This window comes from Adiantum capillus-veneris, chromosome 9, assembly GCF_014529385.1.
Source record: "Adiantum capillus-veneris isolate H3 chromosome 9, ASM1452938v2, whole genome shotgun sequence".
NCBI lineage: Eukaryota > Viridiplantae > Streptophyta > Polypodiopsida > Polypodiales > Pteridaceae > Adiantum > Adiantum capillus-veneris.
The window spans coordinates 165,551,610-165,565,002 of NC_140939.1; positions in this window are offsets into that span (position 1 = coordinate 165,551,610).

Below are 13,393 nucleotides of genomic sequence, written 5' to 3' on the forward strand. Positions count from 1 at the left end.
GAAAAACAAGTCAACTCAAAGAGATAACCAAGCACCAATAGCTTGCTTACCACAAGTCACTGTCAGCCACCCACCATAACTGAATAAATTGCTTCCACAGTGGACAAGAAAGCATTTTACCATAGAAATCACATGTTAGCCTTCCCATGCATTCGACAGAATAGAGGAAGAGCAGGTCAATAGCAACATCCAACTTGCGAAAGAGAAGTGAGCCTATAGCCAAAACTAGTCCCATACAGAAACCGAAGGTCATCATGAGATGCCAACCCCATCATTAAGTATTGTGTATGAAGGCCAATCTAACTCAATCCAAATAGCCCTTTACTAACAAGCTAAGTTATGCCATACATAGAGCTCAAATGAGTCAATTAGGTAGCATAAAGTCAGGTACTTACCATAAAGAAAGGCTGGGTTGACAAACCACAACAATACATTCCCTCCGACCAATGATAGGTTAAATCGTATTCTTACATAGTTCTATCATAGACGTAGTAATAGTATAAATTGTTAACACCAAAATGGTGATTAAAACTTCAGACAAGGTGGACAATAAAGCTAGGTCATTATGACAAGTCCAGCAAAAGTCAAACCAATGTAGCCAAGAGGCCATACTAGGTAGTATGTTAATCCAAATTTTTGATGATCATCCATAGAATAGTTGACCCCCCATACTTTCTCGTTATCTACCAAATAGTCAGCATAGCAATGAACTATTGCCACAGGTTATATTAGTCCACAACTTAGAGTAGAAAAGGTAGCTGAAAAACCTATGAGCAAAGTACATATGAACAATAGCAATGGTTTTAACTAGCCTATGCTTTTTTCAAAAAAAACAAAACCACCTTTAGGCCAACCATAATATAGCGTTTTTCCTGGGGCCATCAAACACAACAAGTAATCTAAACTAGTAATAATTGAGTAGGCATCTACCTCGAATGATTCAGCTGCGGCCTTTTTGTTGGGAGCCATTAAACTTGAGAGCAATAGGGTAGAATAGGGCAGGAAGCCGATGCAAAGCACACACAATACAAAGGAAAAAAAGATATATTGAATGAAAACTAAGTGAGAAAAAGCTCACCTTAGATAGCATTGCAGACGTTCCCATTCCCGCCAGTGCAACCACCAATTGGCCATGGAGCCCACCTTGGGAAGCAGGTTTGTAGGATAGAAGCCCTTTGATTCATTGCCAAGAGGAGATTTAGTGATGTGCGGCAGTTCCAATGATAAGGGCCCCAACCAAAGAGAATGGGGGACTATTATTAGATAGCAGAGGAATCTGAAAAATCCTCCACAAGTCCTGCCAGGCAGAGCTACGTCCATCTGTACATCGATTACAGGAAGTCCAGAGTCATGGACGCACCTAAAAGTGAGTGGGGGAGTGAATGTGGGTCAAAAAGGGTATCCTCCTAAAATGATATAGGCCTTAAAAGGCACTCAAGAGTAAAACTTGTTAGGTGTAGTTAGCCGTCCATGTGGTGGAGATAAGTCATGCGGCCAACCGATAGTTAGTTAGGCCCCTAGGTATTGCCTAGTTTCGGTAAGTGCCTTTGAAACCCTCACATACATGTTATTTTTGGCCATGCCAATGCTTTTATATTTTAATTTTATGATTTTTTTAGGCTTGAGTTACTCGGGCAATCATGCATGCCTCAAATATGGTTCTCGACTCGGCTTCCGCCGCTCTGATCATTTGAGTAAGATACTTTACGAGGAGCATGGTAGGTTTTTGACTTAAGGACATGAGATACGTGGACCAACCATGACATGCATCCACTGAAAGCGAGCGATTGGAAAAAAATGTGGCTAGAAAGGGGAGATTTCATGCCACCTGGAATGAAAATACTTTCTATTTTCCATGAACTCCCATAGTGGAGTGACCTACTGATTAATCATCTGCTCGACTTAATGCACATCTTCAACAATGTGGGGGAGATCATATGGAAAACCATCACTGGGAAAAGGGAGAGCAGGGCCCAAAGAGATGACCTAGAGGCTATGGGTGGAATGCCGAGATTTGGCCTTGACTTAACCCAATGGTAAGTTTGCTATACCAAAACGTCCATGGGTTTTGAGTCGTACAGAAGAGCCACAAGTGAAGAAGACTATATATTCATTCAAGACTCCCACTGCATGCATGCGATGTTTGAAAATGGCTTTTAAGATAGATGACAATCTTAGTGGTCTTAAGTCCCACGATTGACACAAATTTTTATAGTTTATCTTACCAATTGCCATAAAAGATTGTTTGACAGATGACATTAGAAGAACAATCTATAAAATCAGTGAGTTGGTACGTTGGATCAGTTCAAAAGAGATAAGAAAAGATAGCATTGATGCAGCACGCTTAAATGCTATTGAAGTAGTGTGTATGGTTAAGAAGTACGTTCCAAAAAACATTCGTAACATCCAAATGCATGTACTTGTGCCTGTGGTCGATGAAGTTGCAATTACTGGGGTAGTCCATAGCAGGTGGATGTTCTTCTTGGAGAGATTCATGAAGACTTTAAAGGGGTTCGTTCATCAAAGGGCCCACCCCAAGGGTAGCATGGTCGAAGGATGGCTTGTACCAGAGTCTCTTGTCCTCATCAATGAATTTTTTGGCTCAATTGATCCAGAGATGCCCCGAATGTGGACTATTCAGGTCAACATCAAGGTGACAGGGGACGAGCCGTAGGGACAAGGCATCATTAGGAAGATAGATATCACAATGCAAGAAAAGGTTATGAGATTTTTCCTTCTCAACCCCGACATCATGCCAAAGTGGATAGAGAGGTACGAAGGGGAAAAACAACAATGCTTGACAGATCGCTTGCAATTCAAGCACAACCGTGCCACTAGAAACCTTCCTTTTCTAGATCATCTTCAAAAATTGCTTAACTTTTCAACGGGGCGGTGGTTAGATGCGACAATCTCGGAGGCAAAGAGGAATAGAGTGTTTATTACTAAAGACGAAGAGGAGATGTCAAGGGGTTGCAATTGGTATGTAAATTTTCACAACTTCCTTTTTGAGCTCCACATTTGTGTATTTATTTTTGGCTAAAAATTGCCAATTTGGTGAATCTTGAAAATTTTGAGTTTTTTTTTGGCTTTCATTGGTGTAGACCTTAAGATGTTTTTCACCATACTTTGCTATAAGGTTTTGTATTTTGGGGTGGCTAGTTGCCAAAGATATGCCCACTGAAGAACTTGATGGTAGGGGAGATTGAGGGCCAAGTAGGTTTGATGAAACACATCACGTTATGACATGGGACCCAAAATATTAAAGCCTACATGTGGTTGTAAGATTTTGTTACATGGAATTTTAATGGGCTCCTATCATCATAATTACTTTTCTTTTCACTCTCCTAACTTTTCTATGATTGACCTATGCATGATTAACTAGATTTTATGTAGGAGGTTTGAGATCTTCACACTTCCCCATTTAGTTTTCATCTAGATTTCAAAAACCTTACCCTACTCAACAAGATGTTGTCTCCTAGAAAAACCCTAGTACGTATAAGGTGTGTTGTGACATTGATACTTATTTGAAAATTCTAGGTGGCACTACTTAAATCACTTACTTCTATTATATAAAAAGTTGTAAGAGATGTTCCTTTTATCTTTACATGTGATATTGAAAAAAAATAACCAATTAACACTAGGTTGGTAATGGGACACTTTTATGTCCTGGGAGAAGCAATCATATGTTCTGATCACCAACCCATTGAAGTTAACTAGGGAATTTATCTCAAGTCCTACAAAAATCCCTAATCTTATTTTTATGTAACAAAACGTAAGAAATGACTGTTTTGATGAAAATGCACTTGTCCATCAACTTTGGAGGCTTGGTGTGACCAAAAGATGAGAAATATTACAAGTTTCTTATTTTTTCCATGTGTAGTAGGCCTTGAACTATAACCTCATGAAAGGATTTTACAAAATGAGTGGATCTACTATGGTTTTGGAGTTTTTTTTCAAAACCCTGAAAGGACTCTTTTATGTCCTGTTAGGTTACCAACCTAGTGTTAAGGTCTAAATTAAAATTTTTGTTGAAAAAATGATAAATTTAATTTTAATATATTTTGCTCACCAAATTCATAAATTTAGATTCATTTTGTTGCCAAAATCGTGATTAATATTTCAAGGTCGGTGTCCAAAAAAAATACACTACTCCACATGATCACATTACTTTAGTAACTTTAAGTTTGTTTCAATTTTGTGGTTGTAGTATCACAAATATGGAGCTTTGTGGTCGAATGGGAGACACTTTAGAGTGCAACGGATAGATGAACAAAGGTTCACCTTCGACAGTGGTGTTAGGGCAAGCTTCGTCCAAGAAAGTAGGAGTAGTGCTAGGGATTAGAACACAAAGACTAGCCAGCTTGAATACTTTGGCTACATCCAAGACATCTTGAAGATCAGCTTTAGAAAGTTTGATATTTTTATCTTTGATGTCAAGTGGTTCAAATTTATTACCAGTAGCCCTAATGCAAATGTGCACAAAGATAAGAGTGGATTGATTCAAGTGAACTCTAGGCGGGTGTGGACAATTGTGCGGGATATGTTGTACTTCCGCAGCATTGTGAGCAAGTTGTGTTCACACTAGATCCACTATGGAGAGAAAATGATGAAAAATATTTTTCTAAACTGCACTGGCTGTATATTGTTCAAGTTGCTCCACGGAGCAAGCAAGCGTGTGAAGGATTGGAAGTTGAGGTCGAAGAGCTTCATGAACAAAGTGCAGGGCTGACGAATGATGTAAGTTTAGAGTTTGAGCTGGAAAGCAAGGTTCAGTAGATGCACGAACCTAGAAATGAGCTTTCAAATACTGAAGTTGAGCGATGAAGAAGTGGAGTTTGATGACAAAGATGTAGAAGTACAGATTGAGATAGACATCTTTGATGCATCAGCTCTCATAGAAGATGAGAGATTGACTATTGATTTTTGCTAAGAACTCTTTTGTAAAACACTTTTTATTAGTCTACAATACTGGATAGATTCATTGAGTTGTGTTGCAGCTTTGTTTATTTGTTATTTGCATTGCTTAAGCGTTTCTTTTGTAGACTAATGTATTAAATTTGTGTTATTTGTGTATCTGTATCCATGGCCAATGACAACGATACATACTCTCCTAGTTTTAGTTTTCTTGTGTCATAAAATCTAATATCTAACCAACCCAAATGATTTTCTCATATTAAATTGATCACTTAATGTGGGAGAATAAATGGGAACAAGTGTAAATATATAGATATGTGCTTATAGATCTATCTCAACACGGGGCCAATAGTAAAGGGGCCCAAATGGGAGATGGTCTATCAAGAGCAAGGCTAACCAATGGAGCATAAGACCTTAGGGTTAGCTTCATTGAAGACCTCCAATAATGTGTGTAAAAGTCCTTTGACCTTAGGTAATCTAGGGCTGAGCTTAAGGTGGGAACCCGGCCCAAGCTCGAGGTGTTTGTCCTGCTTGAGGTGCTTGTCGTGCTTGAGGTGTTTTTCTTGCTTGAGGTGCTTGATTAAGGTGTTTGAGGTGCTTGAATTACTCCATGCTTGAGGTGCTTGACTTGCCACTTGATTAAGGTGCTTGAGGTGCCTTGACATGCTTGCCTGAGATGCTTGTTGGAATACCCCCTAGTCCAAGTGCTTTGTCATGCTTAATGAATGAGGTGCTTGAGCTCCTAAAGTCAAAAGCATCCCTACAAGAGGGGGGGGCGAGCCCTTTTCCTAGGGATTAGAGAGAGAACACACACTCACACTCACAAGGGAAGCCCCAGCTTGAAGAGGCAGCAAGGACACATGTCAGGTCCCTACCCATGTTACCTTCATATGTTGCTTGAAGCCTATTGGCTAGGCTTCAAAGGGGTTCAATGATAAATTACTTGAATTATCTAATTGTTTTTGAATTTATCAAGTCCTCTCTCTCAAAGGGGAAAGGGGGACACTTGTCCCAAGGCTATCCCTGTTGCTTGTAATGGCTTCTGCTTGTGATTGGCCAGGCCTGGAGGGGTCCAATGAGCTTCAAGCATGAGCTACAAGGGGGGGTCGACCCAAGAAAGCTAGGGGGGTGCTTAGGGGGTAAACTCACCCACACATACTCACAAGCACTCTCATTGTGTGCTATGCAAAGTGGAAGAGCTCCCTCTTCAAGCAAGTAAAGGTTGAGAGCCTACACCAACACTCTTGGCTATGGAGTGCAAATCCAACCAAGAGCCATGCTTCAATGCTTAAGCTTGCCATCTCCTTATTCTTCATTACTATGCTATTATGTATGCTAGAAACAAGAGTATGATAAGTGAGGAACTAATTATTTCTCCTACGAAATGTCTCCTGACGGGAGCAAAGCGAACCCCGAACCCCGACGACCTCTAAGTTTTCATCCAAGAGAGATGGATGCTTGGGAGTAATGATGAAGAGGAAAGGGAATGAGATCAAGTGAGTGAGTGAGTGAGAGAGAGAGAGAGAGAGAGAGAGAGAGAGAGAGAGAGAGAGAGAGAGAGAGAGAGAGAGAGAGAGAGAGAGGGAGGGGGTATAGCGGCTTAGTACTTAGGCACCACAAAAGGATGGAGAATCCGCACACCCTTCACACATACACAAGCTCACTCCAAACACAAGACTAGGTGGCGATTCCGCACACCTCACATGGGCAAAACATTGCAAGAAAACATACTCACAAAACCTCAAGCTTTATTTAGAGAATAAGGCGATGAAATGGGGAGCATAGGGTAGGGGAATGAGAAGGGAGAGAGTGGTAGAGCACATGGCGGATAGGTGGGAGTTGATGGCGAAGACTCGCACGAGGGTTATGGCCATCATCCTTCATTTAGTTGCCCTTCATCTTCCATAGCCCAAGGGTGTAGAGGTCATGCTCAAGACAAGCATGGTGATTGCGGTGATGGTGATGGTGTGTGTGTGTGTGTGTGTGTGTGTGTGTGTGTGCACTAGGCACACACAGTGCATAGTGTGTTCTTTGGTGATGTTGTGTGTGTATTTAGTTTGATGGTGACCCCTCTTTATATAGGGGAGGAGGGGGGAGGAATTCTAGAATTTAGAAATGAAGAAATCATTATCTACATAGGCCATGTGACTGGGGGCCCCACTTGTCTGGCTGTGTGTATATGTGCTAGAACAACAATCTCATGAGAGAGAGACTAAGAGAGAGATATGGGTTGATGAAAAAAAGTGAGAGGTGACATGGATAATAAAGTAATTACAAGAGGGGAGAGAGGGGAGTGTGTTCACAGGTGAATCTGTGTGCAGATGTGTGTGAACACAAGAAAAATCAGGTAACCATTGGGTGGGGATGGGTCTGTGGGCACCTTTTTCAGTGAAACTGAGTGTGTGTGAGTGTGGGGAAGTTTATTTAGCTACAAGACAAGAGATATGGCGCCCTTTAGAGAGAGAGGGGGGTATTTGGGTCATGGGATATGATAGGAGAGAGAAAGAGGGGGTGGGGTATACTATTTTGGAAGATAGGGTAAGTTGCATGTGAGTTAGGGTGCATTATTGGTGAGTCATAATGCATTATTGGTGAGAGGTGGGGTAGCTTGAGGGGAGAGAGAAAGGAGAAAGGACAAGGGGAAGAGAGAGGGGGTTGACCTTTTGAGTGGAGGAGAGGAAAAGGGACACACGGCGGGGCAACAGTGAAGAAAAAGGAGGCAAGGTGGGGATGGGCTACCCCGCAGGCATGAGGTGGCCTATTTTACCTTTCTTATATATTTACATAATCATACTTTACTTTTTTCTTACTTTTTCCAATGCCTTTTATCACTCCCTCCCTAAGAGAGGGTTTTCATGGGGTGGGGACGAGAGAAGAGGGGTATGGGAGCTTGGCTTGTGAAAAGCCCCCATCATTAGCCCTCCCCATTTGGCTAGAGGCATTCATGTCTTTAGGTCATCTGTTTGATCATTATCGTCGGAGGTGGCGGCTGATGGTGTGTCCTCATCTGGAATGTCAATTGGTGGAGCCTGGTCAAATCGAAGAAAATAAGGTTTAAGTCGCCAACCATTTACCCTGGTTTTATGAAGTTTTCCATCAGCCTCCATAAGCTGGTAGCTTCCATTGGCATACTTTTTCCTGACGATGAAAGGAACTTACCATTGGAGTAGGAGTTTCTTATCCTTGCGCGTGTCGAAGCGATTGTCGTAGCGGAGCACCAACATTCCTTTCCTCAATTCTTTTTTTCCGGAGATGCTCGTTAAAGCTAAGACGTCTATGCTCTGCTTGTGCTGCATAATAATTTATTGCTTCTTCTCTGTCCAGCTGCAGTCTTTCCAAGTTGATGATGTGATCTCTCAAATGCATGTTGGGTTGTTGAAGTTGGCTTGCCATTACTCTGAGACTTTGTAGTTGCACTACAATGGGCAAGATTGCTTCCTTACCAAATACTAGATGATACGGTGTGAATCCCAAGGATGTACGAAATGAAGTTCTGTAGGCCCATAAAGCTGGTAGTAGATACTTATCCCAGTCTCCGAGATGATTGTTTACCTGCTTGGTAATAATTTTAGAAACCATTCCATTTACCTTTTCAACTAGGCCATTACATTGAGGGTAATATGGTGAAGAGTGCCTCCTTGTAATGCCCAGTTTTTGCATTAATTCTCCTACCAAGTCTGCTATGAAACCTGGCCCTCTATCAGAGATGACCTCTAAAGGTGTGCCAAACCTACAGCATATGTGCTCGTAGATAAATTTAGCTACCTCTACCGCTGTGATTCTAGTGGTGGCTGTAGCCTCTGCCCATCTAGTCATGTACTCGACCCCCATGATAATGTAGAATTTTCCTGAGTTGGCCCTAGGTAATGGCCCAATGGCATCAATACCCCATTTTTCAAATGGGCCATATGAGAGAATAGGTGTCTGTGGTTCAGGCATAAGTGACCTAGTGCCAGACTTTTGACACAACTTACACGTTTTGCACCAGTGGTGTACATCACGGTTGAGGCTAGGCCATATGAAGCCTGCCTGCAAGATTTTCCTACTTGTTATGTCTAGGGCAAAGTGACCACCACAAACCCTGTCGTGACAACTAGCAATTACTCTCGTGATTTCCTGAGAGAGAGGGACCTTCTTGAGTATTTGTTCCTTACCCTTACAGTACAAACCGTCATTGATGAGTCGATACCTTGTGGCCTTCCGCGTCAGCCATTGCTTCTGCCCCTTTGTTAAATCTTATGGGCATTCCCCTGTTTCCAAAAAATGCATGATGTCAGGCAAGGCATCACTTCCTTGAAATAGAGGGAGCTTTAGTTTTATTGCTCCAACCACCACTTCCTGTAGTCTTTCACTTGCTAGGGCATCTGCTTCTTGGTTTTGAGCCCTTGGGATATGGTGTATTTGAACTTCTTAAAACTTATCCAACAAGGTTTTTACACCACTTAAGTGAGTCCTTAAACTAGGATTCTTGCATGTCCATGCTCCATTTACTTGCCTTACCAGAAGTAGAGCATCCCCAAATACATTAAGGCGTTGTACACCTTGTGAGACACACCATTGTAGACCCTTGGTTAGTGCTGAATACTCAGCTTCATTGTTAGAATGTGAATCTAACAATTGGCCCAACGAAAATACCTTTGTCCCTTTGTCATCAAAGACCACTATGCCTGCAGCTGCTTTGTCAGACGCTCGCTTGTAGGCTCCATCAAAGTAGAGAGAGTATGCTCCTTCCACCATCGGTGGTACTGGAGGTAATCGGACTTCTCCTTCCTTAGATTGCTTCTCCTTCCCTTCAAAGACTTGGTAGGTCATGAGTCCCCCCAAACTTGCCCTTGCCGTGCTTTCTACCTGTACCGTGTAGTCAAACTCTTGCAGACAAACTAGCCATTTAGTAATTCTAGCAGACACATCCATGTGTTGTACAACATAGGGAAATATTTCATCCGTGGTTAGAATCACGCTGAAATTTCATGGCCTAGTAGAATGACTTTAATCTCCCCAATGTGACATTTATCCACATTTAATTGCCCACCTAGGCTCTGCAACCTGGCCAAACCTTCAGTTACCTTTTCTAAATGTGAAATACGGGAGCTATATATACAAAAATCATCAATGAACACTGTTATGGATGTTCCAAAGAACGGTTGAAAAACATATGTGACATATCTTTGGAATGTGGCAGGTGCATTTGTGAGACCAAATGGCATAACCCTGTATGCAAAACAACCCCATGGCATGATAAAAGTGGTTTTTAGCTGATCTTCCTATGTGTATTTGAAAGTATCCTGAATAACCATCACAAACGGTATAGCATTCAAAACCCGCTACTTCATTCAGAATTTCATCCAAGAAAGGGAGAGGAAAGTGGTCTCTCTTTGTAGCTGCATTTAGTGGTTTGTAGTCAACACAGACCCTCCACTTACCATTCTTTTTAGGCGTCACCACTACGGGTGACACCCATTCTGAGTTTTCTACAGGATAGATGAATCCCGCCTCCAGAAGTTTCCTTACCTCGGCCAAGAGTGCCTTTGCTTGTATGACCCCCAGTCGTCGTAGCTTTTGCACAACTGGTTTTACCCCTTCCTTCAGCTTAATATGATGTTCCACCACTGTAATGCCTGTGATTCTTTCATAGTTGTCAATGAACAGGCTAGGAAATCCCATCAACATTTGCAAAAAACTATCTTTCTCCTCAAGTGTTAATTCCATAGACAACATACCCTTCAACCTACTTCCTCCTAGGCCAGGTGATTTTCTCTCCTCTTCGTTGGGTTTCCCTTTTGGTGATGGATCACCAGTGGTGCTTACCCTTTGTGGATCCTTCATAATGATATCCATCACATCAATGGAACTGTCACTTTCGTCGGTGGATGTGGTCTCCTCCTTAGAACTGGAAGATTCGCTAGTGGCTTCATCTGCCGATGTTTCCAGATTCATTTGCTTCTACTTGCCAATCCTCATGTCGTAGTAGATTGTCTCCCCTTTCTTACCGGTCATGCGTAGAAGGCCAGTACCCAAGTCCTGTTTTGCCTTCATGGCCATCAACCATGGCCTTCCCAAAATTAGTGGATAGCCCTCCCCCTTAGTAGGCATTACAAAAACATCTACCTCTACCTCAGTGTTGAAAGCTTTGATTTTCACGGCACTTACCACACCCACACACTTTACTTTTGCGTTCTTTGCCATCTTTGCCTTGCATGGAGAAGGCCTGTCAACCTCGAGCCCTAATTGAAGCATCATAGCTTCGCTCATTACACAGATTTGTGCACCTCCATCAATGTAGGTGTTTCCAACCCTCTTTCCTTTTATGTTTACGTCGACAATTGGAAGGATGTCATCCATGTTGCATCCCGAAATTGCTCCGGCTACCTTTGTTTTGGAGCGTTTTGTACTTACCATTTTAGACCATTTTCGCCTTACTTTAGGTACAAGATGTAGCAGCTGTGGCCATGTAATCTTCGATCCTCGCTCTGCCACATCCAATGTTAGATCATAGGGCTTAGAACTTTCCCCTAGCTGGAAGTCGGTGATGCCCAATTTCCGTCGTGGCTTGGATGGCCTCTTGCTAGTTTCTCCTCTCATGCTTCTCTCATCATCTGATGGTGTAGCCTTCTCCCTCCTAGCTCTTTTCACAGTCATGGCCTCAAGTGGTTCTAAAAAGGTTACCTTCTCCTTACCCTTGTCCCTCTCCTTTGCTCTGGGTGGATCCACTACTACGACTTTTCCTTTCTCTTCTAGCCTTATGATGTTTACAGGGCGATCAGGTGGTGGGGCTGGTGGAAGAGGTGGGATGGATGCTTGTAGTGGTGTCTGGGGTGGACGTAGAATTTTTTTTGGTGGGGGTGGTACTCGGGGTGGGGGTGTTCTTTCTCTAGGGGGTGACAATTGGTTCCTCCTACCTCCTCTATTATAGTTTTGTCGTGGTTTGGGACAGTAGTACATACCGTGACCGTCTTCTCTATAGTTGTAGCAATGATATTCCCTGTTTTGTCATCGTGCTCTTCCAGGGTCTTGATCTCTTTCTTGACTCCTCCCTTGCTGTATTAAGTGGACAGACAAATTCTGCAGTTGGTCAGTAATATGGGCCAACATATCTTGTTGTTCATCTCTTACCCCAAAAGCCGGTGGTGGTGGTATGGTGGTTGTCGCAGTTGTTGGTCGACGTGATGTTCCTGCTTCTGTTGACTCGGTTTCTTTGGCTTTCATTCGCAGCTTCTTGTCCTTAAGGCGAGCAATCTCAACGGCTAACTCGTACGTAGCCGGGAATCTACCTTTCACCTTCTCCTTGAGAAGCGACCATAAGCCATGTGTGAACCGATCTTTTTTTAGGAAATTGGGTGCAGCTTCCCCCCTTGCCAGTGACTCAACCCACCGTTCCCACAAATCCACAAATTTGGACTCATAGGTGGCATATTCTAAAAGACCCTCCTGCTTCAAGTCTCTCAACTTATTCCACAACTTTTCTGAAGTGGTACCTCCCCCAAAGCGCCTCTTAAAAGCGGTTTTAAGGGTTCCCAGTCATCCTTGGTTGCTTGTGGAAGTGCATTGTACCATGATCTAGCTTCTAGCTTCATGAGATGCTTAAAGATTCTAACCCGGGATTCATCCGTATCTTTGTTGCTCACTACACATGCTACTTCAAAGTCATCTAGAAAGTCTGTTACCAAATCCTCCCCCTTCTTTCCTTTAAATGTTGGAAATGCTACACTTGCCATGATTACTGAGAGAGAGCTAGAAAGACACACTGCTTAACTTGCAAAAGTTTTTTTCTTCTTTACAAGGAGGCGTGTATACCCTCTTATACTAGGACATAGATTAAAACTTCAAATGGTACATTGCCTTGTACCAAAGGTAAGACATATGGTTTATCTGATGCCAGAACCTCAAAAAATTTCTCCCCACCTAGCATGGTGTCAATGACGTGCTGGTAGTGAGCCTTCAAATCCACTATTACCTTGATTGAGCGTACACGTGTTGGTATGTGTGATCTGTCTTGAGGTAGGTTGTACTGATTCATGTGAAGCTTAGAGGTGCTTAGTCACTATCCAAACTTGTGGGAGAGGGTGGTGTTCTTTCCTGAAACAAACTCACTAGATCCCTAGTTTCTCTAGTGAGAGTGTGAGCCAACGATTCCGTTATCTGTGCTGCAGCATCAGGTGCGACTTGAAAACTGACTGTGATAATTACCTCGATGACTTGAGTTACCCGATTCTCAAAGTAGAATAGTGTTCATTCTCTATTGTGTAGAGCTCCTTCCATTTTGTTGTTGTGGGTTGGTTGTAGGTTGCGGACATGGTTTCGACCTTCTCCTTCTTCTTCTTGGCACTTGCCCTATGTATATCCACTGGGTTTGGCGTGTTGGTTGACTCTCCTACTACAAACCGATTACCGTTACGCCTGGCACTCGAGCTTCGATGGAGATGCGGAGTTCGTCTAGTTGTGCTTGAAGCTCTTCTTCTTCTTTTGTCCAATTAGCAAA